The sequence below is a fragment of the Narcine bancroftii genome, chromosome 3 (assembly GCF_036971445.1).
Source record: "Narcine bancroftii isolate sNarBan1 chromosome 3, sNarBan1.hap1, whole genome shotgun sequence".
Lineage (NCBI taxonomy): Eukaryota > Metazoa > Chordata > Chondrichthyes > Torpediniformes > Narcinidae > Narcine > Narcine bancroftii.
Window position 1 is genome coordinate 45,376,990 of NC_091471.1, and position 26,793 is coordinate 45,403,782.

Below are 26,793 nucleotides of genomic sequence, written 5' to 3' on the forward strand. Positions count from 1 at the left end.
GCAATGTAATAAATTAGGTTGGACCATCACACAAAGTGCAGCTGAGTCTCTGAGTTATGGCAACCCTAAAGAGGATCCTTGATAAAATGTTTCTAACCTGAAATGTTGACTTTTTATTGCTTTCCGCAGATGCTGCCTGATTGCTGAGTTCCTCCAGCACATTGTGTGCTGGTCCAGTTTTATAGCATCTGCAGACCGGAGCTCACTGGAGCACTGTTCCAGCATCTCAGGAGACAGCTCAAGCACCTCATGGGGTCATTCCAGGCACCTGATGGGGTGGCTCTGACACCTCTTTGTCACTGTTTTTGGTGAGCTCTGGCACCTAAATAATTATCACTGCATCCCTGCTTGCTTTCTTCAGATCAAGTTGGACGATATAACCTCTGCCTCAGCTGCAAAGATTGTTTGTGGGCCTGGATAGAGGCGAGGGCAGTAATTGCAGGGACAAACTTTCTGTGATTACAGAAGAAAGTGCCCAAGGGGGTGGAAGAAGAGGTGGGAAGGGAAGAGAGCCTCGGAGCAACATATACCTGCAAAAAGTAGATAGGTTCAGAGTATAATATGTTGGATGTGGAGGCTGGTGGGGTGGAAAGTGAGGGCAAGAGGGACTCTTGTTCTGCCTGACAGGAGGTGGGGTGAGGGCAGAAATGCAAGAAATAGAAGATAAATGGGTGTGGGCTTTATCAAGTAAATCACAAAACTCTGTAGACACTGTGGTTGAAGTAAAAACACAAAACGCTGGAGGAACTCAGCTGGTCAAACAAAGGCAAAAATACATAACTGACACTTCGGGCTTGAGCCCTTCATGAAGACATGGAAGAATATCACCAAAGAAAAGGGTGGGGGGGAAGGAGGAGCCAAAAGCAAGAGGTGATAGGTGAAGAAGGAAGGGAGGGAGGGGACAGCAGCATTGAGGGGAGGAGGGATGGCTGGGTGAGGGGAGGGGGAAGGGAGGGAGGAGAAATGTAAAAAACTGGAAAGGGGAGGGGAAAAGAGGTGATCATGTTAGCAGAAAGCAGGGAAGTCAATGTTAATGCTAGCTAGCTGGAGAGTGGCCAGATAGAAAGTAAAGTGTTGTTCCTCTCATTTGTGGGTGGTCAGGGTGGGTTAGTACATAAGGCCATGGACAGACATGCGAGTCTGGGAGTGTGACTCAGAATTGAAATGGTTGGCTACTGGGAGGTCTCTGTTACCGGAGAGGAGGTGCTCAGTGAAGTGATTGTCTGTTACTGTAGCGGAGGGAGCGGAGGTACTCAGTGAAGTGATCTCCCAATCTGAACCCAGTCTCTCCAATGTAGAGAATACCACAAAGGGAGAACCAGATGCAGTTAAATCAGTCCTGTGGATATACAAATGAAGTGTTGCCTTTTTGGGTCCCTGGACTGTGGTGAGGGAGGAGGTGTGGGTGCAAGTATGGAACCTCCTGCGGCCACAGGGAAAGGTGCTGGTGGGGCAATAGGTGACGAGGGATGAGTTCACGAGGAAATCACAGAGGGAGCAGTTCCTATGGAAGGCAGAGAGAGGAGGAAAATTGAAAAGGTGTCTGGTGGTGGGATCCTGTATTGTTCTGGAAATTATGAAGGATAATTTGTTGGATGCTGAGGCTTGTAGGGTGGTAGGTGAGGATAAGGGAGTCTCTATGTTTGTTGCATCTGGGGACTGAGGGGGTCAGGACAGATGAGAAGGAAATGGAGAAGATGCAGGTGAGGGCTGAGTTGATGGTGGTGGAGGGGAAGCCATGTTTGTGGAAGAAGGTGTTCTCATTGGTGGTGAGGTTCTGCCTGTGATGTCCTGGGCTATCTCCACTACCTTTTGCAGGGCTATCCACTCAGGGGTATTGGCATCCTCTACCAGTCTATGATTCCAGTCAACACACTTTCTACCACACATCTGCAGAAATTTGCCAGGGTTTCCAATGTCATACTAAACCTCTGCAAACTCCTGAGGAAGTAGAGGAGCTGACATGATTTCATCAAGATGCCATTAATGTGTTGGGTCCAGGAAACATCCTCTGAGATAATGACTCCCAAGGACTTAAATTCGCTCACCCTCTCCAGCTCTGATTCCTGAATTGTACACTACTGGATTTCCCTTCCTGAAGTCAACAATCAGCTCCTTGACTTTGTTGACATTGAGTACAAGATTGTTCAGCCAAGTTTTCAATCTCCATTCTGTATGCTGACCCATTGCCCCTTTTTAATGCAACCTACTAGCGTGGCATTGTCAGCGATTTGTAGATCATACCAAGCCACTTTGTAAAGAGAGTAGAACACAGGGGGCCAAGAACACAGAATGCATTTGTTTAAAAAGGGACACAACTTGCTACCTGCTCAGAAGAGCAGGTGGAAATGAAGCCCATAAAACCTGGCAGCTTCAAGGTGTGAACAGAACTTAAGCATTTTCTCCAGAAAGTCAAATAGCAATCCTATTTTTTTCAGGCCTTCAGAGATCTCAGTAAGCAATATTTTGATTATTCTGTATTTTCCTCTGCACTTGTGCTCATGGTTTTGAAACCTCATTAATCATTTCTCAAATATGTAGCTGCATTTATAGAGCAGTACTGATTATATATAATCCCCACCGAGATATGGTTATGAAGAAAGACTTACAAGATAATGAGTCCCACCAGTTTACATGCTTTCCCGAACTTGGTGTAATAAATGCAAATCTTTTAAAGAGAGCTGTCTGTTTAAGAACAAGAGATTACGGATGCTGTAAATTCTGTTCTAATAATTAGCAGGAATAAAATCCTGCATGTTTAGCTCTGAGATGCCACATCTTCATTTGCATAAAGCAGTCAACTTCATTTAATAAAAGTGGAATTTCACTTAACCTTGTAGCAATCTTTGGAATTTTTATTTGCTTATAACTGGAAATAAAGGAAAATGCAGGCCAAAGTTACTGAGCTGTTTAAATAAATAATTATAGAAATACAAGCATGCTACTCTTCCAAATCTTTCTAACTTTACCCTTTACTCTCTGTCATCTCCTGAACCCTGATAATTCTCTGAGAAATCCAGTGCTGTTCTAATTCTCCTTAACTCCCATAATCTCTGCCATATCCACAGTTCATATGCCCTGAAATTACCTCCACAAATCTCTTGTCTCTCTACTTTCACCTTCTTTGAAAAGGTCATTTTTTTAAATCTGGCTTTTGATTAGCTGCTCTGTTATCTCTTTATGTTGACAGCTGTTGAATTTTTTGTTTCCTTGAAGTGCATTGGAATGTTTTAACATGTTAAAGGGACTACATAAGTGCAGGATGTTACCATTGAGTTGTTGATAATGAGACAGATATTGATCTGATTGAATTCCAGCATAGAATGGGAAGCTGGTGTCTTTTGCCACTCCAATCTCATTGAAGTTCATAGTGAAATGCATGCAAAGACATGCAAAGACTTCCTATAATATACAAAATAGCACAATGGGAAGGTATAACATTAATCGGATCTACAAAATATTTCTGTTTTACCTTTTAAGGACCTGATACTTTCAGCATCAGTGAGACGCTGAAGAGAGGAGACTGGGTAAGGTTTGGTAGCACACCATCGACACTGAAAAAAGTTCATCTTCTCGGTTGAGCTCAGTAGTGTGTAATTCCATTGCACATTTAATATTCAAGGTGCAAGTGTGATGATTGACCCATTTCAGCTTTAATATTTAAAGTTGGAATGTGGAGAAACCTGAAGGAAGTTTCAGAGTGGATTTGAAATGTATAAAGGCTGTGCAAATTCCATAAACTCTAACTTAAGCTCCTCCTGAATGCTTTTAGTAGCAGATCATTTGTGCAGTTCCTCAGCACCATGCAAGAAACTTGCAGTAAAATTAGGAAGACTTGGCTGAAGGTAGCCCAGTAAGCATCTTTGGTTTGGCTTCGCGGACGAAGATTTATGGAGGAGGTAAATGTGCACGTCAGCTGCAGGCTCGTTTGTGGCTGACAAGTCCGATGCGGGACAGGCAGACACGGTTGCAGCGGTTGCAGGGGAAAATTGGTTGGTTGGGGTTGGGTGTTGGGTTTTTCCTCCTTTGTCTTTTGTCAGTGAGGTGGGCTCTGCGGTCTTCAAAGGAGGTTGCTGCCCGCCGAACTGTGAGGCGCCAAGATGCACAGTTTGAGGCGATATCAGCCCACTGGCGGTGGTCAATGTGGCAGGCACCAAGAGATTTCTTTAGGCAGTCCTTGTACCTCTTCTTTGGTGCACCTCTGTCACGGTGGCCAGTGGAGAGCTCGCCATATAACATGATCTTGGGAAGGCGATGGTCCTCCATTCTGGAACAAAATGCCATACTTTCTAGATGCTGTGCAGGAAACTCTTTATTGGAACAAAACAAAAGACCAACGCTTTCAGTGGGTTGGTCAACATCTGTGGATGCAAAAGGTGCCCATAAATATGAAAAACTTCCTCAAGAGTGGAGTGATAGAATGCTAGTGATCCTCCCGACCACTAGAATGAGTTATCATCTAGTTTGTTGCATCTTGGGTAGATTATAAATGGATGCCTCCATGAGGTCTTGCCTGTGTGTGTTCTAGCAAATAAATATCATTCATTCAGCTGCCTTGCCATTTGGCTTGGGCGATCATGTCTCTCCATCTGTCACAATCACTAGTCCTCTGAATTGTAGTTGTTACCTACCCTGTTCTCTTCTGTGAAAGCTCCATCTTTGAGCTGAGATCGTAGTCGATGTTGCGTTCATGATTATACAAGGAAAAAATACTGAATTGGTTTCCCATCACCTTCTTTAGTTGCAGTGCCCATACTGATGAATAACCCTGGCCATTGATCAACAGATACATCTACCCAGTGTTTTTAATTTTAAAAACATAAATTCCAATTTGTAGAATCTGCTTGTAAAAACCATCCACTATCTGCAATTCATGGATTCATGTGACGCTGATTGGGAGGCTAAAGAGGTATTATACCTTGTCCATGGATGACCTGTAGGCTATCAGATGGAAAGAGCACCTTACACCTGAGCAATTGCACAGCACTGGCACCGACTAATAAGTATAGTTGTTTTAAAAGAACCCAAGTTACTTTATTTCAATAAAAAGAAACATCACATGGTACCAGGAGTGGAAGAAACGCCAAGTGTGTGCAGAGTGTGTATCAGTCTTTATCAGGAGAGATGTGGAGAGTGTAAAGACACCTGATGCTGTAAATTAGATTGGAAATGTCAACAAATAGTGGAGGTTGTTTAAAAAATTATCCATGCTATACGTAGAAGCCATTGGACTCGATAGCAAACCTGATGCACAGAACATTGCATTGCTATTTACCGTAGCAGGACCCCATGCCCTAGAGGTTTTTTAATACATTTGTTTTGCCAAGGCAGCTGACAAGGGCAAGTTCATCAAGGTTATTGAAATGTTTGATGAACACTGTTCACCAAAGAAAAATAAAGCATTCACGGTGTACGTTTTTCACTCATGCACACAGCTACAGGGAGAGAGCTTCAGTACTTTTTTAAGAGACTTGAAATTAAAAGAAAGAACATGAAATTTTGGATCGCTGCAAGATTCAATGATCTGTGATCAAATTGTGTTCAGGATTATTGATAAGAAAGTGAAAAAGAGGTTGCTGCAAGAGCCAGAGCTTACCTTAGCTGGAGCTGTGAATATATGCCAGAACAGTGAATTAGCTTTGCAACACGCAAAAATGTTCAATGACAGTGTAAAAGTCAGTGAAAATGAAGGCATAGCTGTAGCCACAATGTTTGTCCATGCACACAAACAAAAAAAATTAGATATAGGAAACAAAAAGATGGATAGACATTCAACCGCAAACAATGTGGCACTCAACATACACCAAAACAATGCCCCACCTATGGAAAAGTCTGTAATAAATGCAAAGGGCAGAATCTCTATGTGAAGCAATGTTTTTCTAAAGGAAAACAAAACAGAAGTGAAAGTGTGTACACTATAAAACACACTATAGATAAAACTACTCTCAGTGACACACTTTTTGTGGGCATGGAAATGCAGAAAGATTCTAAACCAACAGCCACTGAACAGGCAAGTGTGAACAGAGTCGAGCAAGACAAGTGACTGTGTCATACAAATGGAACAAATATTCCTTTCAAGCTAGACACAGGGGCAAAAGTCAATTTGATCTGTGACTGCAAAATCAGGACAATGAAGATAAAGCCATACATTCATGCAAATCCTGCACAGCTCAGAGCCTACAAAGGTACATGTAAACTCAAGGTGAAAGTTAAAAAAAGAGCACCACTTCAGAGTCACAGTAGTTCCAGATGAACATGAATTGCTGCTTGGTGACAAAGCATGGGAACAATTAAGCCAAGTCAAGAGGGTGTACACACCAGTGAAACCTATTGTGTTAGCTGATGCATTATCCAGGGCAATGACAAAAAAATGAAGCACACAATGAGAGTTCCACAGAGACAGATGTGAATCTCCACATGAACCTGATTACTGAATCTCTTCCCTTATTTGACATGAAATCCAAGCAGATCATAGCTGAAACAGATAAGGACACAGTTCTACAGAAGGTTATCAAGAATCTGAATGACAACCATATGAAAACATCAGAGCTGATTTGAGCTGAGTGTTGTAAATGGGTTTCTCCTCAGAGCAGAATTGTCATTCCTCAATCACTGCAACAAGAGATGCTGAAAAGGGTGCATGAGGGGCACCTTGGAATAGAAAAATAAAAGAGGAGGGGCAGAACTGCTGTTTATTGGCCAAGGATTAATGCTGACATTGATAGAATAGTTTCAAACCGTGAGACCTACTTGAGACAAAGGAACCCATGAAGAGTATGATTTTCAACATGTGACTTCAAGTCCTCTGCATGCACAGTCAAACGGTAAAGCAGAGAAAGGAGTTGCTCAGGAAAGCACTAGACATTGGCTCAGATCTGTATCTAGTTCTATTGAATTACAGAACTTCATCACTTGAGCTTCTGATGGGACAAAGACTATGCATCACACTTCCCTACTCTACAGGTTCAACCAAAAACAGAGATGTTGAAGATGTTGAATGCAAACAAAAGCGTCTGCAAAGGAGGCAAAAAGCAAATTATGACAAGTCAGCAAAAAGATTAGGGCCACCTGCATGGCACAACACAACATAGTGAGAATCAGAGATTCCAACACCTGGGACAAGAAGGCCACTGTTCTGGAGGCAGGAAATTCAAGTTTCTACACTGTCAGAACAGAGGATGGTCAAATTCTGAGGAGAAATCGAAAGAGCCTGCTGAAAATGCAAGAGGCACTGTAGCAAAAGACAAATGCAGAAGATCCAGTCTGCACAGCAACAGAGGAAATGCCACCAGTGCTTAATAGTAGTGGATCAGCAGAGCCGACACACGCACCTGTGTTAAGAAGATCCGCATGAGTTATCAAAGCACCTAACAGACTGAATCTCTAAAAGAAAAGGAACTGCACACTTAATAAGTTTGTGCTGCCAAAGTTGGAGTTTACATCGTGATGGAATATTTGGCGATGTTTTTGTGAGATAAATTGGTAAAATTAGAGTAGGTTACATACATACACACACATTAAAACAGATCTTATTTGAAATACTGAAAAATTCATATTCAGCGGCTTTACAGAAAATATGGAGAATGCTATGCACTTTTCACAAGTAGGTGCTAATTGAAGCGACGTAATGAATGAATGGCGTGTTGTCTTTAAAGCAACAAGCAGGAAACACTGTCTATTGTTAGCTCTTTGCAAGGTTTTTGACACAGTGCACAGAAAAGTCAATCCTGGGTTCTTGTTTACCTAAAATAACAGATGGACGAGAAGACTAACTCCTACTGTTTGCTGGAGAAGGTCAAGGGTTTTGCAAGTGAGAGAGAGAAGGACATGTGGCTGGCAGTTGGAATCCAAGAGAGAGGGAGAGACTGAACAGTGTCAGCCAGGAAAAGCTTGTTTGAACTGAAACAGAAGCTCCAGAGTGGTGGATGGCTAGAAGTGCTATCTGTCTGATGTTTCTCTTGGAATAAGGGAACAGAAAGGAACTCTGTGATAACCTGAAAGGAAGAGGTTATCATCCGGAGAACCCTGATTTGGCAAGTTTCATCAGCAAGACATTGAGGTGACTAATGGTGGTACCTCAGTTGTGGAAATCCTGGAACAACACATCTCTCTCTGCAAACCTACAAGAACCTTTCTGAGTGGTAAACATTTACTTTTCAAGCACAAAATCCTGGTGAACTTTATACATGTTAAATTCTGTGCACAATATAAGAATTGCCTGCAACCAGAGAATGTGGAAGAATGAGAAGTGAGATTGAAATGTAAACCAAAGAACTTTTCTTAAATTTACACACACATTACATATGTATGTGCTTAGAATTAGAAAGGATTAAGTTGGGTTAGTTAAGTTAATAGTGATAAGTTAAGGTTTGATTCTATTTTCATGTTTAAAGATAATTAAAAACAACTTTTGTTTAAGTAACTACTTGTCGTGATGAATATCTATTGCTGCTGGGTTTTGGGGTCATTTGGGCTTGTAACACTATCATAAAGGTTTGAAACATTTCTTGAACTGAGGTGGGGAAGGAATAGTTAGTTGTAATTGAATAAGGGCTAATCTAATTCAATCTAATTCTATTCATTTTTAAAAAGTAGGTATTTTAGACCATTAGACACAGGAGCAAAATTGGGCCATTCAGCCCATTGAGTTTCTCTGTCATTTCAATAATTCCTGACTTATTTTCGAGGCAAATCCTATTCTCCTGCCTTCTTTGACAGTCTTACTAAGCAAGAACCTATCAACCTCTGCTTTAAATACCCAATGGCTTGGCCTCCACAGCCATCTGTGGCAACAAATTGGACATTTTCACGACCCGCTGGCTGAAGCAATTTCTCCTTCTCTGTTCTAAAAGGATGTCAGAGCCTGCACCTTCTGGTCCTGGACTCTCCAACCAATGGAAACCTCTTTTTCACGTCCACTCTATTCCCCCCATCCTTCAATAATCCCCCCATCCTTCTAAACCCCAGCGAGTACAGGCCAAAGACTAGCAAATGCTCATCTGTTAATCGCATATTAACAGTTGACAGGTGAGGATCCTTTGAATTCCTCTGCAATCTCGACACCCAAGGACAAGAGCACCTCCCTGCGTGCAAGTCCCTAGAGTGGTGCTCTGGGAATATGATCAATGCACATGGGTGCTAGAAATTGCACAAAATGACACATTCTACCTCCTGGTGTGCTAATCCTGTTTTTAAAAAAAAACAATTGCTGTTCATAACTTTTTTTCTGAACTGCCAAAATCATTTTTCACACGCTCCAGTATTTTCCGGCTGAGAACTTCCTCATTTGTTTCATGAACAGTAAGCCAAGACAGTTGCCAGGACTTACAAATCTCAGTTTAACATAACCTGGGAAACCTACAATTGCTCTGATATTATCAATGCTCAAATATATACAAATAATCAGAATAAAGTGGACTATCCCTGAGAAGACACTACAAGTCCAAGTTAACACTAGAAGCACTTTTAACATCAATGGAAGTGGCATCTTCCATCTAGTTTTCATTGCTTGAGAAAAATGTTATATTCTTATGCATAACCAATAATAATCTTCTCTTAATAGGCTGACAGGTTGTTAATTTATAACCATTTTATAACAATTATAATTTGAATTGAGGTATATGAATGTTGAAAGAGTAAGACAATTATTTTGGTTGATCAAAACTGTTTATTATTTATAAACCATGATATAAGTTAACCACTATGAACAAGTAAAACATGTTAAATTTAATATACACTTATTTTGATGTTCAGCCACGTGAAGCATCACTAATTCCCAAATACCTGCAGGGTCCACTATGAAGACCATCTGTTTTAGATAACAGAAATGAACTACCTTCACTCATCCTGGAATAGACACTTAATTAACTAGCACAAATTTAAAAAGTGCGCAAATGTAATTACAGAAGATTGGACATGAGAATTTTCAATCCTAGAAAGCTCACAGTTAAACAATGTATCTGACTTTCACGATAATTTCTCTGGACAATATCTGATAAATCTATAAAAATATTTTTTTTAATTAAAAGTGATAACTTTATGTGTTTTATATTTAATTAAAACTCAATTTCTATGTCTCATTTACTGAAGGTATTCTTGTAAGAATGGTTAAAAATATATAATGGAGCTTCCCTGTAACACACAATATAGGAGATGTTAGCTGTGTATACAATACCTTCTCAGTGGCATCACCCAATGCAATAACTCATGGTTACATCCCCCCACCATGGACCACCTCCCATACCAGACCATACAAATCCTTAGTAATGTTTTTTGTACTAATGTTACTTGTAAATCATAATTCCTGCATATCACTGAATGTAATGGCAATAGTAGTGAGATTAACATAACATAACAATTACAGCACGGAAACAGGCCATTAGGCCCCTCTAGTCCGCACCGAACCAAACACCCCTCTCTAGTCCCACCTCCCTGCACAATGCCCATAACCCTCCATCTTCTTCTCATCCATAGACCTGTAACTAGTAAAATTAAAATTACGCCTTTCAATTGCAATATTATAAGCACAGCAGCAAAAAAAACCACAGTACGTACTTGTAGCACATGCAGACGAAACCACATGATTCAAAGCATCACTGTAATTGGCTAATAATGACAGGTCTGACTGGAGCGCATTAAAAGGTTCAAAAAGTAAATTAGCCATGAGAGTATATTGACGCATAAACTGGGTGTGATAGTACAGATTCTATCACCAATGTACAGATGGTCGTGTAGGATGACTGTGGTTGGCCGAGAGTGTAGCCACACCTACTGGCAGGTCTTAAAGGATTGCTCTTAACCAGACCAGGTCATTCTGGACTGGTCGACCTACTTGTGATAGGCTCCAGTCTTTTAGTTAATAAAAAGCCTTGGTTTGGATCAACAAGTCTTTGGTTCTTTCGACGCGGCTTACGAAAAAAATTATTATAACTAACTAAAGTGATATTTTTATAAAAAATAATGTAACGGACCCTGGACAGCTTTATTTTCGAATCAGGGACAGGACGGAATATGCAGTGGGGGAGAGAGGAGCGTTAAGAAAGTGAAAAGCTGTTTAGAGCACAAGAGCCACATACTGGGAGAATTGACAACTGTCAGGAGTGCGAGGGCCCCGCACTGAAGCGGGTGGAATAATGCAGAGCCCACCCGCTGTTGTCAACACCTCTCTACCAATCAGGAGATTTGAAGCCACGTGCTGGGGCAGTTGGACAACCCCACGTGGCTGTGTTTGAACAGTTAGTCAGATGACAATAAGTCGGACGGTAGTTAGTCAGACAGTCGGTCTGTGCGTGGGTGTTCACCCGAAAGCTTCAGCAAGCAGGAAGCTGAGTTACTTTACTCACGGGTGCCAGCACTGCCATGAGGAACTGATGTCAGTGTATTTACCCAGCAGCTTCGGTTAAAAGAAAGGAAACTGAGATGCTTTGTCCTTGGGTGCCAGCACTGTTGACCTGACAGCAGTTTGTGACACAATGACTCCCAGAGTGTGTGTGTGTGTGTGTGCGTGTGTGCATGCGTGCGTGCGTGCGTGTGTGCGTGTGTGTGTGTGGGTCCGGCCTGTGCTTCTCCAGACCCCTTTCAAGAGGAGGACTTTGTGTGGCAGAAGTCACTTAACAATCCAAGAAATGGTTTTGGTGGAGAACACTTGTGTGACAGAAGGCCACTTGGCAACCCTAAAAAAAAAGGGCTTCGGAGGTGCGGACCAAGAGTTAGTGACTAGGAGGTCACTGTGTGAAAATTCCCTTTATGAAGAAATTAAAGGTAGTCGTTACCACATTAGAAAACTCACGGAAATCTCTTGTATTCACCTGCCAAGGTCATAAGTCTGCAGTGGTAACAGTCATCTCTCTTCATGTCCATCTATAAGACCATAGCACAACTAAACTAAGAAATCAATGCCTGGAGACCAGATCTGATTGATCTGACTAACTGATTTGATGTGACTGACTTGAGGTTTTGTTTTGGGAGTTTTATTTTGGGCCTGGGCTGCAATGGTCCGGGTTTTTTTCCATATACACATGATGAATATCTGTTATTACTATATTGTTGCCATAAAAGCTTATGTCCGGGTGTTAAGTTTATTGAGTTAATTCTATTTTTGACAATTGTTAATACATTTTGAGTTAAACTGCTTATGTGTCTCTCAATTGCTACTGGTGAGACGTATCAATAATAACTTTCCTCTGAAGGACTGCACAAAAATTTTATAGACAGGCTCTCTCTATAGACTGACCCCTCTGCTGGTGTCACCTGGTGCTGTCCATGCCCCTACACCCTTCTAATGATGCCAGTGTACTTTCTAAACCATGGCATGAATATACATCACAAGAAAGAAGTGTTCACACTCAAGCAGGTACAGTGGAGGTTTCCAAGAATGTAACCAGGTGTGGGATGAGTAACTATTATATAGGCTAATGTTTTCTTTGGAATAGCAGAGGCTGATGGAAGTGATTTAAAAAGAGCTTGGGTAGACTAAATATCCGTTAACAAAGGAGTTAAAAACCAAGGGACCAACTAAAATAAATGGTAGAACAATCAGAAGGGGAAGAAAAAGGGACAAAATATTCAAAATTGCATATATTATTACTTGAAGGATATGTTGGCTGCCTCTCATTTGATCTCATGATGACCCTCTGTGATGTATATTTTTAATGATTCAGATACCATCTTCCTGGTCCTCTTCACAGCTCTGAAATGCCTGGACAAGAAGGACACTGATGTCAGCCTACTATTTATCAACTGCTGCTCTGCTTTCATCACAGCACTACCAAAAAAAAATCCCCAAACTTCATGACCTTGGTCTCAGCACCCTTCTCTGCAATCTTTCTAACCTGCAGTAAGGCCTCCTGACAGCACCTCCTTCACAATCATCCTCTGTATTGTGGCACCAGAAGACTCTATTCAAGTCAAGTTTATTATCATCTGAGTGCGCAAGTGCAACCTGATCAAACAGTATTCTCCGGTTCTCGGTGCAAAACACACAGACACAATCTAGACATAACACAGATAAAGACAATACACATGCAGGACAAGTATTCATATATAAAAATAAATAACTATTTTTTCATGAATATGAGAGTCTCAGATGATTAGTGTGACCAGTTCCTTTGGTTGTTCAGCATTTTCACCTCCCCTGGGAAGAAGCTGTTTCTCAGCCTGGTGGTACTGGCTCTGGTACTCCTGTATCTCTTCCCTGATGGGAGCAGCTAATAGGTGGAATGGGTCCTCACTGATTTTGCATCCCCTCTTCAGACAATGATCCCAGTAGATAATGTCGATGAGGAAAAGGGAGATTCCAGTGTCTGCAATTTTTATGGTCCTGTGGATTAACCTCCTGTGGATTCCTCTACTATCGCCCCTGTTACTCTATGACTGGGAGGCAAAAAGCAGCTCCAACTCCATCTATAAATTGCAGGTAACATCACTGACATAGACAGGATCTCTAGCAATAACAAAGTGGAATACACGAGGGAGATTGAGGAACCTGTGTCTTGGTGCTAGGATAACAACCTGTGGTACAGTAGCATAGTGGTTAGTGAAATACTATTATAGCACCAGCGACCTGGGTTCAAATCCAGCGCTCCCTGTAAGGAATTTGTACATTCTCTCCATGTGTGCATGGGGTTCCTCTGGGTGCTCCTGCTTCCTCCCACCCTTCAAAAATGTCCGGGTCTGTACGTTAATTTGGGTGCAATTGAGCAGCACATGTTTAAATGGATGGAATCGGTTTCTATTGAGCTGTAAATAATTTTTTTTTAATTATATTTAAGTGTCTCCCTCAATGTCAGCAAAATGGATAATTTAATTATAAAATTATGAAGGAGGGACCTCAATCCCAATTGAGGTACACATCAAGAGTACAGAGGTGGATATAATAAACAGATTCCTCCAGTAATTTGTCCTGGTCCACCCACCTATGGTGACACAGTTGCCAAGAGGGCTCCTCAGCACCTTTACTTCATCAGAGCCTGAGAAAATTTGCTTGTGGCAGACAGATAAGAGGTTCTGTGGATGGGATTGAGAACCCAAGATGATATGATGCCTCCTTGGTATCAGGGTCCAAGGTATCTCAGATGGAATTCACAGCATTCTAAGCAGGGACAGTAAGGAGTGCATGACTTGTCAGGACAGACCAAAGGGCTTGTCTACTGAGGCTATATGGGTGGAATTGAGGAACATAAAAGGTATGACCAGGCTCATGGGGTTGTATTTTTAACCGCCCCATAGTCAACAATAATAGGAGGATAAAATCTGAAGAGAGATAGTAGTCAGCTTCAGAAAACATAAGGTTGTGAAAATAGGAATTTTTACTTGCCGCATATTGACTGGGATTCCCATACTGTAAAAAGTCTGGATAGCTTGAAGTTTGTCAAATGTGTTCAGGAGCATTTTTAAAATTAATATATAGAGGTACTAAAGAAAGAAAATGCAATATTGAATCTTCTATGAGGGAACGAGACAGATCAGGTGACAGAAGTATGTGTATGGAAACATTTTGGGCCCACTGATCATAATGACATTAGGTTTATGTTAATTATGGAGAGGGATAGATTTGGGCCTTGGGTTCAGATCCTAAATTGGAGAAAGGCCAATTCTGAGGAAATTAAAAAGAATCTCGAATGCAGGGATTGGGATAAGTTGTTTTCAGTCAAGGATGTGCAAAGTAAGTGGAGGATCTTCACAGGTGAAATTTTGAGAGTGCAGTATTAAAGACAAAGTTAGCAGGCAGAGGAAACCTTGATTTTTGAGGAATGTTGGGGATCTGGTTCTGAAGAAGAGAGAGGTGCATAACAGATATAGGCAACATGGAGCAAATGAGAAACTCAATGAATATAAAAAATGCAAGAAATACCTCAAGAAAGAAAACAGGAAGGCTGAAACATGAGGTGGCTTTGGCAGACAATGTGAAGAAAAATCCTAAGGGTTTCTGCAGGTATATTAAGAGCTAAAGAATGGTAAGGGACAAAATTGGTTCCCTTGAAGATCAGAGTAGATGACTATGTACGGAGCCAGAAGAGATGGGGGAGATTTTAAATAATTTTTTTGCCCCAGTATTCACTCAGGAAACTGGCACAGAATCAAGGAAAGTAAGGGAAACAAGCAGTGAGGTCTTGGAACTTATTCAGATAAAAGAGGAGGAGGTGCTTACTGTCTTTAACAAATCAGAGTAGATAAATCCCCAGGACCTGAGAAGATACTCCCTTCGACCTTGAGGGAAGCTGGTGGAGAATTTGCAGGAGCTCTGGCAGAATTATTTAAATTGCCCATAGCCACGGGTGAGGTGCAGGAGGATTGGAGGGTAGCTCACGTTGTTTCTTTGTTTAAAGGCTCCAAGCGTAACCCAGGAAATTATAGGCTAGTAAACCTGAGATGAGTATTAGGTAAATTATTGGAAGGTTGGGGAGAGGCAACATGGCTTTGTGCACGGTAGGCTGTGTTTAACCAATCACAGAGTTTTTCAAGGAGGTTGCCAGGAAAGTTGATGAAGTAAAGGCTGTGGAGTCAGGGCTTTGACAAGATCTCACATGGGAGTTTAGTCAGGAAGGTTCAGATCCTCAGTATTCATGGTGGGTTGGGAAATTAGATTCGACATTGGCTGGATGGGAGAAGCCAGAGAGTGGTAGCAGATGATTGCTTCTCAATGACTAGTGGTGTGCCTTGGGAACCATTGGTTTTATTTTTGTTACCTATATCAATGATCTGATGATAATCTGGTAAATTGGATCAGCAAGTTTGCAGATGGCAAAAGTATTGGAGGCATTTTGGACAGCAAAGAAGGTTTTCAAAGTTTGCAGAAGGATCTGGACCAGCTGGAAAAATGGGCTGAAAAATGGAAGATGGAATTTAATGCAGTCAAGGGTGAGGTGTTTTATTTTGGAAGGACAAGCCAAGAGAGGACATGCACGGTAAATGGTAGAGCACTGAGGAGTGTGGTAGAACAGAGGGATCTGTGAATACAGATACATAATTCTCTAAAAGTGGTGTCATGTGGATAGAGTGATAAAGAGAGCTTTTGGCATATTGGCCTTCATAAATCAAAATATTGGGTGTAGGAGTTGGGATGGTATGGTAAAGTTGTATAAGACATTGGTGAGGCCAAATTTGGAGTATAGTGTACAGTTTTGATCACCTAACTACAGGAAAGATATCAATAAGAAAGAAATTCTGCAGAAAAGATTTACTAGGATGTTGCTCAGACTTCAGTAACGGATTTACAGGGAAAGGTTAAATGGGTTAGGACTTTATTCCCTGGACCAAAGAAGAATGAGGGGAGCTTTGATAGAGGTATTTAAAATTATGAGGGAGTTAATGTAGGTAGTCTTTTTCCTCGCAGTGTAAATGAGATACAAACCAGAGGACATGGGTTATGGGTGAAAGGAGTAAAGTTTAGGGAGAACATAAGGGGGAACTTCTTTACTCAGAGAGGGGTGAGAGTGTGGAAGAAGCTGCCTGATGAATCAATTTTAACATTTAAGAAGAATTTGGACAGGTACATGGATGGGAGAGGTATGAAGAGCTGGGGACTATTTCAGGTCAATGAAACAAGGCAGAAAAATAGTTTAGCTCAGACTAGAAGGGCTGTAATGTTCTATAGTTCAATGGTTCTAAGCTCAACTGCATCCATTAATAACTTCTGCAGATGCACCAATGAAAATGTCCTGTCAGGGTGGATGACTGTGTGGTGCGGGAACTACTCCACCCAAGACTGCAACGAACTGCAGTGGGCTGTGAATATGACTTAATTCATCACACACATTGACTCCATCCATAACTCTTGCTGCTTTTAAAAAACAGCCAAATTGTTAAAAGACCTCAGCCAAACTCTCTTCATTGCCCCTCCCTTAAAGGAAGAAGAATCACAAGTGTGACCTCACTCACGACTATATTTAACGACAAATGTAAAATTATGTGGCTTTTGCTCCTTACCAACTCATCTCTCTCTGCAACTCTAAACTTTTCAACGTTTATTCGGTGTCCACCTGTTATAATATGTATGAGATTTCTACTTGTCTGCTTGAAAAACAAGCTCTTTCACTGCATTTTGGATAAATGTGACAATAAACAAACTTGTCTAGTTCACTGCCAATATTCCACGACTTCTGCCAAATGGCATTTTCTTTGTACAAACTCTTGTGAGTGGAATTTCTATAACAAGGGCAGCATTATTTTGGCTTCTTAAGATATACCTGCATTCTCTAGATAGCAATCAGAAGCAAAAACTTTTGTGATCATTTCCCCCACTTCAAACTCAGTAGGGATACAATGATCTCCATAATGTTTATGACAAAGATACTTTTTCCCGTTATTTTCCCTGTGCTCTACAGGTTTAAATTTGTTATTAAATAATTCACATATAATTAATAGCCAGGTGATCAGTGGTAGCCAGCATTTTTTTTTGTGAGAATTAAACATTATTTTAATGCTTAAAAAGCTTTCCCTTGTTGTTTGTTGTTGTGCAAACACTGTTACAAGTAATTTGCTTTAAAAATAGTCAGTTCTTCGAAAAAAAATGTTTGTCTGACATAGGCCTGGTCCCGACTATTTCAGATTTTAAAAAGCCTGCAGAATTCTGGAACAAACACTTGTGGACAGATGAGACATAGATTAACCTGCGTCAGAATGATGGCAAGAGCAAAGAGTGGAGACGTAAAAGGCCTGCCCAAGATCCAAAGCATACAACCTTTGCCATGGTTTGTATCTTGCAGTGTTGCTTCTGTATTTCTCTTCATGAAGTCTTCTGTGGACAGTGCTCATTGACACATCCACACCAGCCTCCTGAAGAGTGTTTCTGATCTGTTGGACAGGTGTTTGGGGACTTTTCTTCATTATGATGAGAATTCTTCTGCCATCAGCACCAGTGGTCTTCCTTGGAATTCCGGCCCCTTTGCTCACCAGCATACTCTTTCTTCTGAATAATGTTGCAAACTGTTGATTTTGGTAATTCTAAGGTTTTGGTACTGCCTCTTTCTACTTTATTCTTGTTTTTCAGCCTCATAATGGCTTCTTTGACTTCCATTGACATTCTTTGACAAGTCTGGTCTTCATGTTGAAAAATGCCAACTACAGATGCCAAAGGTGATCAAAAGCTTAGAAGCAAGCCTAGCTCTCCTATACCTGCACCAATGAAGCAATTAAACATACCTGAATAATCGCAAAGACATTATGGCCCTCTGAAATGAGGGCGCTATGTATAAAATGTGCTGTCATTTCTAAAATGTATACAAATAACTTGAATAAAATCAGGTATGTGTACTTTAAAAAAAGAGCCCAGTAACAACAGCAAATTATTTGTAACAGTGTTTACACAACAACAAACAACAAGGGAAAGCTTTTTAAGCATTAAAATAATGTTTAATTCTCACAAACAAAAATGCTGGCTACCACTGATCACCGACAACTCCCCACCAAGGTCAGCGCTCCTGCTGAGAGCCCAAGGTCCGTGCTCCTGCCCGAGAGCCAGAGGACCTATTGCCACTGGTAGCCTGAGGTCCGCGGTCAGATGAGCTCCAAAATAAATTTGGATAAATGAGGATTTCTGATTTGTCCAAAAAGAAGATTTTGGAGAATCCAATATTGGATAATTGGTGTTCTACTGTAGTTCTTGGCAAACTGTATATGGCCATCCTTTCTGTGGCTAACTAGTGGTTTCCATCTTGTAGTATAGCCTCTGTGTTTCTGTTCATGAAGTCTTCTGCAGACAGTAGTCATTGACATGTCCACACCAGTCTCCTGAAGAGCGTTCTGATCTGTCAGACATATGTTTGATGGTTTTTCATCATTCTTCTGACATCAGCAGTGGAAGTCAATGTAGTGAAGTGGGATTCACTAGAAGTGTCCTATACTGACAACTGGTCCCATCTCCCAGCTCCTCCCCCGGGGGCCCTTATATAACCCTGGTTTCCTGTCTAAACCCTGAACCCCTCTGAAGCCTGCTTATGAACCCTAGCTGTGCTGTAAGCTAATAAAAGCATTCATTCTCCCTCCAGTCGAGTGTGAGCTTTTATCTACGCTATAATTTTATGAGCTTACAAATAAGGATGGAGGCGTTGCTCAAGCCCAGTATGCTGTTGATAGACCCCCAGTCCCCCAACGCGGCTGAGGAGTTCGCTAATCCTGGTCCAGTCTTTCTCAAGAAGCACATGAGGAGAAGCAAGACTGACCCCACTGATAGAAAGGGTGAAATCGCTCCATGCCAAACCCACATATGCCTAAGTGAAGTACTCGGATGGCAGGGAGGACACTGTTTCCATCAGGGATCTGGCACCCACCGGAACCGAGGATCCATTGCCTCAGGTGCCTCAGGGGACCTGGTCCAGCAGGAGAGTGAACCGCCCTCCATCATCGAATTGGAGCCCCAGCCCACTACCCTTCCATCACAGGTAGACAAGGAGACTCAAGGAGCCCAAGGTCGCCTGGTGCTAAGGCGCTCCACCAGGATCTACAGACCACCGGACCACCTGAATCTGTAAATACTATTGTAAATATTTCTCTTCTGTATCTATTACCGGCTTCTGATCCTTGTTCTTTTCATCCACAGACCTTTAATTCTGAAAGAAGGGGGTAAAAGACCCGTTGATTACTGAGCTCAGCAGTATGCTCTTTCTTCTTAATGATGTTCCAAATTGTTAATTTTGGTGTTGTCTCATATGGTTTTATTCTTGTTTTTCAGCCTCATAATGGCTTCTTTGACTTTCATTGGGCACAACTCTGGCGCTCATATTGAAAAATGGCAACTACAAACTCCAAAGATAAATAAAAGCTTAGAAGCGAACCTAGCCTCCTATACTTACACCAATTAAGCAATTAAATATACTTGAGTACTCACTAACATCTGTGAAGCCAAATGTCCAAAATATTATGGTCCTCTGAAATGAGGGGACTATGTCTAAAAAGTGCTGTAATTTCTACATGGTCAAACCAAAATGTATACAAATAACCTTGAATAACATCTGGAATGTCCACCTAAACTATATGTAAATTGTTTGATTATAAATTTAAAACTGTGGAGAACAGGGGCAAATAAAGGAAAATAGTGTCTTTGTCCTAAACATTATGGAGGGTATTGAATTTCTAAAATTATCCAGTAAAGCAGAATCTCTGTGGGTGGTTAATAACCTTTTGGAGGCTCAGCTTCCATCACAACCTCTTTCAGGTATTGTCTGTGTGTTGTTTACATGCTCTGCCGTGAGCGTTCAAGTTTATCATCATCTGACTGTACACATACAGCCTGACAAAACAACATCTCTCCAGACCACGGTGCACACATATATATAGCACATTATAATCACATATATTCATAATAATGAAGGTATATATATCATTATATATTTGGGGAGAAAGCTGGAGATTGAGACTAAATAGGAAGATGGATCACCTTATGATTAGAATGGCAGAGTAGACTCGATTGGCCAATAGGCCTACTTCTGCTCCAATATCTTGTGATAAATATTTTAGGATTATTTACTCAGTTGCAGGATATTGTTCATCAATCTCACAGCCTGTGAGAAGAAGCTATTTCCCAGCCTGCCAGTCTTGATTTTGGTGCTTCAGTATCTCCTTCTTCATGGTAGCTGTCAAATTGTATGCTGAATGAAAGGATTCTCTTTAATTCTACGATCACGAATAAAAGTTGTCAACAGAAGAAAGGAGGCCATTTTGATTAACCTCCAGTTCAATGCTTTGCAGCTACCTTACCATGCAACTGTCAGCTAGACTCAACACTCTCAATTGTGTTCAAGGCGGGGCCAGTAATCTTGCCCTCCTCAACATTCTTAGGATATATACACACCTCTCTGACTAATCAGGAGAGGTTGTGGGTCCAGGATAGGTTGTCCTTTATATGCACACCAAGGAAATTTGTGCTTTCCACTTTCTCCACAATGGAACCATGGAGGTGTAATGGAGGTGGTCCTCCTGAAGTCCACAATCATATTCTTCGTCTTTTTCATGTTGAGCTTTAGTTGTTGTTCTTGCACCATTTTATGAGCCTTCCAACCTCCTCTTTGCAAGCTGACTCATCATTGTTACCCATGGAGCCAACTAGTGTTGTATCATCTACAAATGATGATATAGTTGTGGGTCAGCAGGACGAACAGAAGAGGCTGAGCATGCAGCCCTGAGGTGCATCAGTTCTCAGCATGATGGGACTTTGCAATTTTTCATCCAACCCAGACTGACTGTGGTCTTTCTGTGCAAAAGTCCTGAATCCAGTTGCAGGGAGGATGTGGAGTCCCATTGAGCACAGTTTATCCACCAGTGTGAGTTTCCGCTCATGGATAAACTAAGGTTTCCTTACACATCCCAAAGAAATGGTTGCTTAATTAGTCATGTATGGTAGGTAAGCAGTAAAAGTATCAGAGGGGTGTTGATGGGTGTGTGAGAGAGGCTACAGGAAATATGATGAGATTGATGAGATTGATCAACTGGAAGCTGATATGGATCCAATGGGCCTTCTGTGTCCTAATATCGAAGGAATGATTAGTAAAACCAGTGTATAATTGCTGAATTTTCTCTTGCCTTTAAATTTTGCCTCTTAAGCTGGGGATATTGTTCTGTCAGAAATTTGCATTAACATATTCTCCACTTTAGCCATTTAATGCTTCATTGATTTCAAAATCTCTCTCTATTTGTGCATCTAGACCAGTGGTTCTCAACCTTTTTCTTTTCACTCACATAGCACCTTAAACAATCCCTTAATCACAGAGCACCTATGGCATAGGGAATACTTAAAGTGGTATGTGAGTGGAAAGAAAAAGGCTGAGAATCACTGATCTAGATCTTGAATGGTCTTGCAAATTTACAGAAGTAAGCATAATTAGGAACAGGATTTTCCTCCAAATTACTTTGACTTGGGATGTGTGTGTGTGTGTGTGTGTGTGTGTGTGTGTGTGTGTGTGTGTGTGTGTGTGTGTGTGTGTGTGTGTGTGTGTGTGTGTGTGTGTGTGTGTGTGTGTGTGTGTGTGTGTGTGTTGTGTGTGTGTGTTTGGGTGGGGAGGTGGCATGGTGGGTGAATAGCATTACTAGTCAGGGATAATAATGCTGGTGCAGAAATGGAGGAAGTTGTAGAGAGTCTACTGAGTCAGTGTGGGTGAAAGTCAGAAATAGAAAGGGAGTAATCACTGTACTGGGAGCAATCTATAGGCCCCAAGTACCTCTCAGGACACCGAAGAACAGATAAGTAGGCATATTTTGGAATGGTGCAGAAATTACAGGGTTGTTCTTATGGGAAACTTCAACTTCCCAAATATTAACTGGCACCTCCTTACTGCAAGCAGTATATATAACCATATAACAATTTACCGCATGGAAACAGGCCATATCAGCCCTTCTAGTCCGCACCAATTTAGATGAAACTCCAGTAGTTCCACCAACCCACTACCATGCCGATAACCCTCCAATCCCCTCACATCCATGTACTCATCCAGCCTCCTCTTAAATGACAGAATTGACCCTGCCGCAACTACCTCTTCCGGTAGATCATTCCACTCAGATGGGGCAGAATTTGTCAGATGTGTCCATGAAGGGTTCCTAACACATTGTGTGGACCAGCTGGCTAGAGGAGAGGCCGTATTGGATCTTGTATTGGATAATAAGCCTGGTCAGGTGACAGACCTCTCTTCCTGACCTTTCAAATAGCTATGGAAAAGGATAAAAGTAGACAAAATGGTAAAATGTTTAATTGGGGAAGGGCTAATTATAAAGGGATATGACAGACACTAGGGAAAGTAACTTGGGAAAAGATGTTCTCAGGAGAAAGCACAGAAGAAATGTAATGTTTAGAGACCACTTGCACAGAGTTTTGGGTAGATTTGTCCCACTGAAGCAGGGAAAATATGGTAGGAAAAAGGAACTAGTTAAGAGGAAGAATGAACCATACATTAGATTTAGGAAACAGAAAAACAGGAAGGGTTCATGAGAATTATGTGGTAGCCAGGAAGAAAATTAAAAAAGGACTTAGGAGAGTTAGAGGTAGGCACGAGAAGGCCTTGGCATGTAGGATTAAAGATAACCCTCAGGCATTCTAAGCATATGTGAAGTAAAGAAGGGTGGCCTTAAGGATAAAGGAGGCAACATGTGCCTGGAGGCCGAAGAGGTTGGGGAGGTCCTAAATGAAAACTTTGCTTCAGTATTCACCAGAGAAAAGTACCTTGCTCAAGGTGAGATCAGAAGAGAACCACCTTGTGAGCTGGTCCATGTTGAGTTTAAGAAAGAGGAAATGCTGGATCTTCTTTAAGACATTAGGATTGATTGTCCCCAGGGACCTGGCAAGATATACCCCAAGTTGCTATGGGAAGGGAGGGAAGGGATTGCCAAGGTTCTGGCAATGATCTTGCATCCTGCTTGGTCACAAGGGAAGTGTTGGAGGATTGGAGAGTGGCAAATGTGGTCCTTTTTATTCAAAAAAATGTAATAGGGATAGCTGGTGGTCCTGCTTGAAGCAATACCATGCTCCAGAAGGTACTGCCGCAGCTCTGTGCTCATAAACGAGGACCCCCTGTCACTGTGGATGTAATTGGGGTACCCGAAAATGGTGAAGATGCTGTGCAGGGCCTCTATTACTGAGAAGGCAGTCATGTCCGAGCAGGGCACAGCAAACGGGAAACAGGAGTATTCGTCAATGGCTGTAAGGATGTAGGTGTTACGGTTGGTCGACAGTAAGGGCCCCTTGAAGTCTACACTGAGATGCTCAAAGGGGTGGGTGGCTTTGATGACGTGGGTGTTCTCCGGATGGAAGAAGTGAGGCTTGCACTCAGCGCACACTGGGCAGGCTCGGGTCATGGAGCGAATCTCCTCGATCGTGTAGGGCAGGTTGCGAGATTTGACAAAGTGCGCAAACCTAGTGACCCCTGGATGACAGAGCTCCTTCGTGGAGTCTCTGCAACCTGTCCAGTTGTATGTTGGCGCAAGTCCCTCTGGAGAGCGCATCTGGTGGGTTGTTGAGTGTACCAGGCCGATACAGTATGTCATAATTAAAGGTGGAGAGCTTGATTCTCCACCTGGCGATTTTGTCATTCTTGATCTTATCTCACTGGGTATTGATAAACATGAAGGAGACCATGCGTTGGTTGGTCAGCAGCGTAAAAGAGCCTGCCGGTGAGGTAGTGTCTTCAATGACGTACTGCCTTGACTATGGCCTGGGCCTCCTTCTCGACAGAGGAGTGTCGGCTCTCCGGACCCTGGAGGGTTCTGGAGAAGAAGGCTACCGGCTGGCCGGCCTGGTTCAAAGTGGCTGCCAGTGTAAAGTCAGACGCATCACTTTCAATTTGGAACGGAATGGACTCGTCGATGGCGTGCAGTGTTGCAGCAGCAAAGTCCGATTTGATGCGGTCGAAGGCCACTCTGGCTTCGGATGACAGGGGGAAGGAGGTGGTCTTGATGAGTGGCCGTGCCTTGTCGGTATAGTGTGGAACCCATTGGGCATAGTAAGAGAAAAAACCCAGGCAGTGCTTGAGTGCCTTCTGGGTGTGGGGTGGGGCGGGGGGGGGGGAAGTCCATGAGGGGACGCATGCAGTCAGGGTCCAGCATGACCACCCTGTTCTCCACCACACAACCCAGAATTGCGAGCCGAGTGGTCTGGAAGACACACTTGTCGAAATTGTAGGTCAAGTTCAGCCGAGTTGCAGTGTGAAAAATTTTCTCAAGGTTGGCATCATGATCCTCCGTGTCATGGCCACAGATGGTGACATTGTCCAGATACGGGAAAGTAGCAGTCAGACTGTTCTGGTCCACCATCCGGTCCATTTCCCGCTGGAAGACTGCGACACCATTTGTGACCTCAAAGGGTACCCTGATGAATTGATAAAGCCGCCTATTCGCTTCGAAGGCCGTGAAAGGTCAGTCTTCTCAGCAGATCGGGAGCTGATGATAGGCCGAACATGTCAGTGGTGGAAAATACACAGTATTGGGCGATCTGATTCACCACATCCATGATCCGTGGAAGGGGGTACGCATCCAGGAGCGTACCCGCTGGCTATAGTCAACCACCATCCATAGCTTCTCCCCGTTTTTAACAACCACTACATGGGCCCTCCATGGACTTCAAGCTAGGTTCGATAATGTCCTCATCCTGCCATCTGCGCACCTCATTTGTGATAAATTTCCTATGTTCAGAACTCTATTGCCGGCTTTTGGTGGCCAAAGGCTTCCAGCCAGGGGTGAGATTTGCGAAAAGTGCTGGCGGAGCAACTCAGAGGGTGAAGAGACTACAGGTGAGACCCTGGGGCGTGGAGGTGGGTGGTTCAGGCTGCCACTGGCAGGAGGTTCCTGGGGTGGAATGGTTACAGACAAAGAGAGGAGCATGAGGCCCCCCAAAGTGCAGGGAAATGGTTTGAAACTGGCACTGAAAATCCAGTCCCAGCAGAACAGGGGTGCACAATTAGGGAAGGACTAATAGTTTGAAGTCTGTGAACGTGATGCCCTGGACTTTCAGGGTCGCCACACAATACCCCTTTACCCCAGTTGAGAGCGATCTGGTCGCCAATGAAATTCTCTGTCTAGTGGGGAGAATAGATGGGTGGGCCAGGTCCAGGCGGATAAAACTGTCAGTTGACCCAGAGTCAAATAAGCAAATGGTATAGTGTCCATGCACTTTAATCAGTTCCATTGTTTTTATGAGGGGTTGGGGGAAGTCCTGGTCAAGGGTTATTGAGGCAGAGACTTGTAATGTAGACAAAGGAGTCCTGAATGATGACATCACCCAACATGTGCGTGATGACATCATGCAAACAGTGGGGCCTGAAAAAACAGTGTCGGGGAGGTGGTGTTGCTGCCTGCAGCCAAAGGTAAGTGTTGGGGGTCGCTGCTTGCTGTCGGCGGTTGTGCGGTCAGCGGGGATGCAGTCAGCGGTGGCGGGTCCCCGGTCGGCAGCGTCGGGTCCCTGGTCGGCAGCATCAGTGGGTACCCGGTCGGCAGCATCGGTGTGTCCCCAGTTGGCAGCGTCAGCGTGTCCCCGGTCAGCAGCAGCAGCGGGTCCCTGGTCGACAGCATCGGCGGGTACCCGGTCGGCAGCATCAGTGTGTCCCCAGTTGGCAGCGTCAGCGTGTCCCCGGTCAGCAGCGGCAGTGGGTCCCTGGTCGGCAGTGGCGGGTCCCTGGTCAGCGGCGATGGTGGGTCCCTGGCCGGCGGCAGTGGGTCCCTGGTCGGCGGCATTGGGGGGTGTTGTGGTCGGGGCTGGGGCCTGGTCGGATGTTTGTGTGGCAAGGGTGGTTGTACCTTCTGCGCTTGGCGTCTGCCCCGTGACGTCAGGCGCTGCCGCGCGGTGGAGTCCTCGCTCTCATTGGATGAGAGCTTTGAGGAAGAAGTGTTTGAAATGGAGAGTAGCGATTTGACTTCACACGAGGCAGTGGGTTTGAAGGTGGCCATTTTGGAGTGACAGACTGCAGCAAAGTGGCCATTTTTAAGTTACTTTTGGCATCTGACTTTTCTCGCCAGGGATTGGGACCTGCTGTGCTTGTTCTTCCCGCAGAAATAACACTTTGGGGTTGCATCGGGCAGCGTAGCAGCAGTAGTAGGGTAGAGGGAGGGCATCCTACTCACATCAGAGTGTGGGGTCCAGCCCCGAGAGTACATGTCCATACTTAAGACCGCAGCCTCCATCGTCTCTGTGATCTGGATCATGTCCTCTAGGTTTTCTCCCCCGTGCTCTAGCAGGCGCTGCCTCACCTCATTCGATCGAACCCCGGCCACATAGACATCCCGAATGAAATCGTCTGTGGTCTCCGCACCAGTTCTGTCTGTGCATGCACAGTCCCTGCCCATTGACCTTAGTGCCTGAATATAAGCTTTACAGGACTC

The 26,793-nt window shown here is 43.1% G+C and overlaps 1 long non-coding RNA gene across 2 annotated transcripts in view; it reads right to left on the minus strand.

The window, feature by feature from the left end:
• LOC138756092 (uncharacterized) overlaps positions 1 to 26,793 on the minus strand; it is a 47,439-nt gene that overhangs the window by 12,741 nt on the left and 7,905 nt on the right. Inside the window, exon 3 of one of the 2 annotated variants that reach the window (XR_011352739.1) lies at positions 12,593 to 12,697. The exons of the other annotated variant lie outside the window; for it this stretch is intronic. This is a non-coding gene — a long non-coding RNA (uncharacterized lncRNA). Of the gene's footprint in view, positions 1 to 12,592; positions 12,698 to 26,793 lie in introns of those variants that run through there. 2 annotated transcript variants of the gene reach the window in all.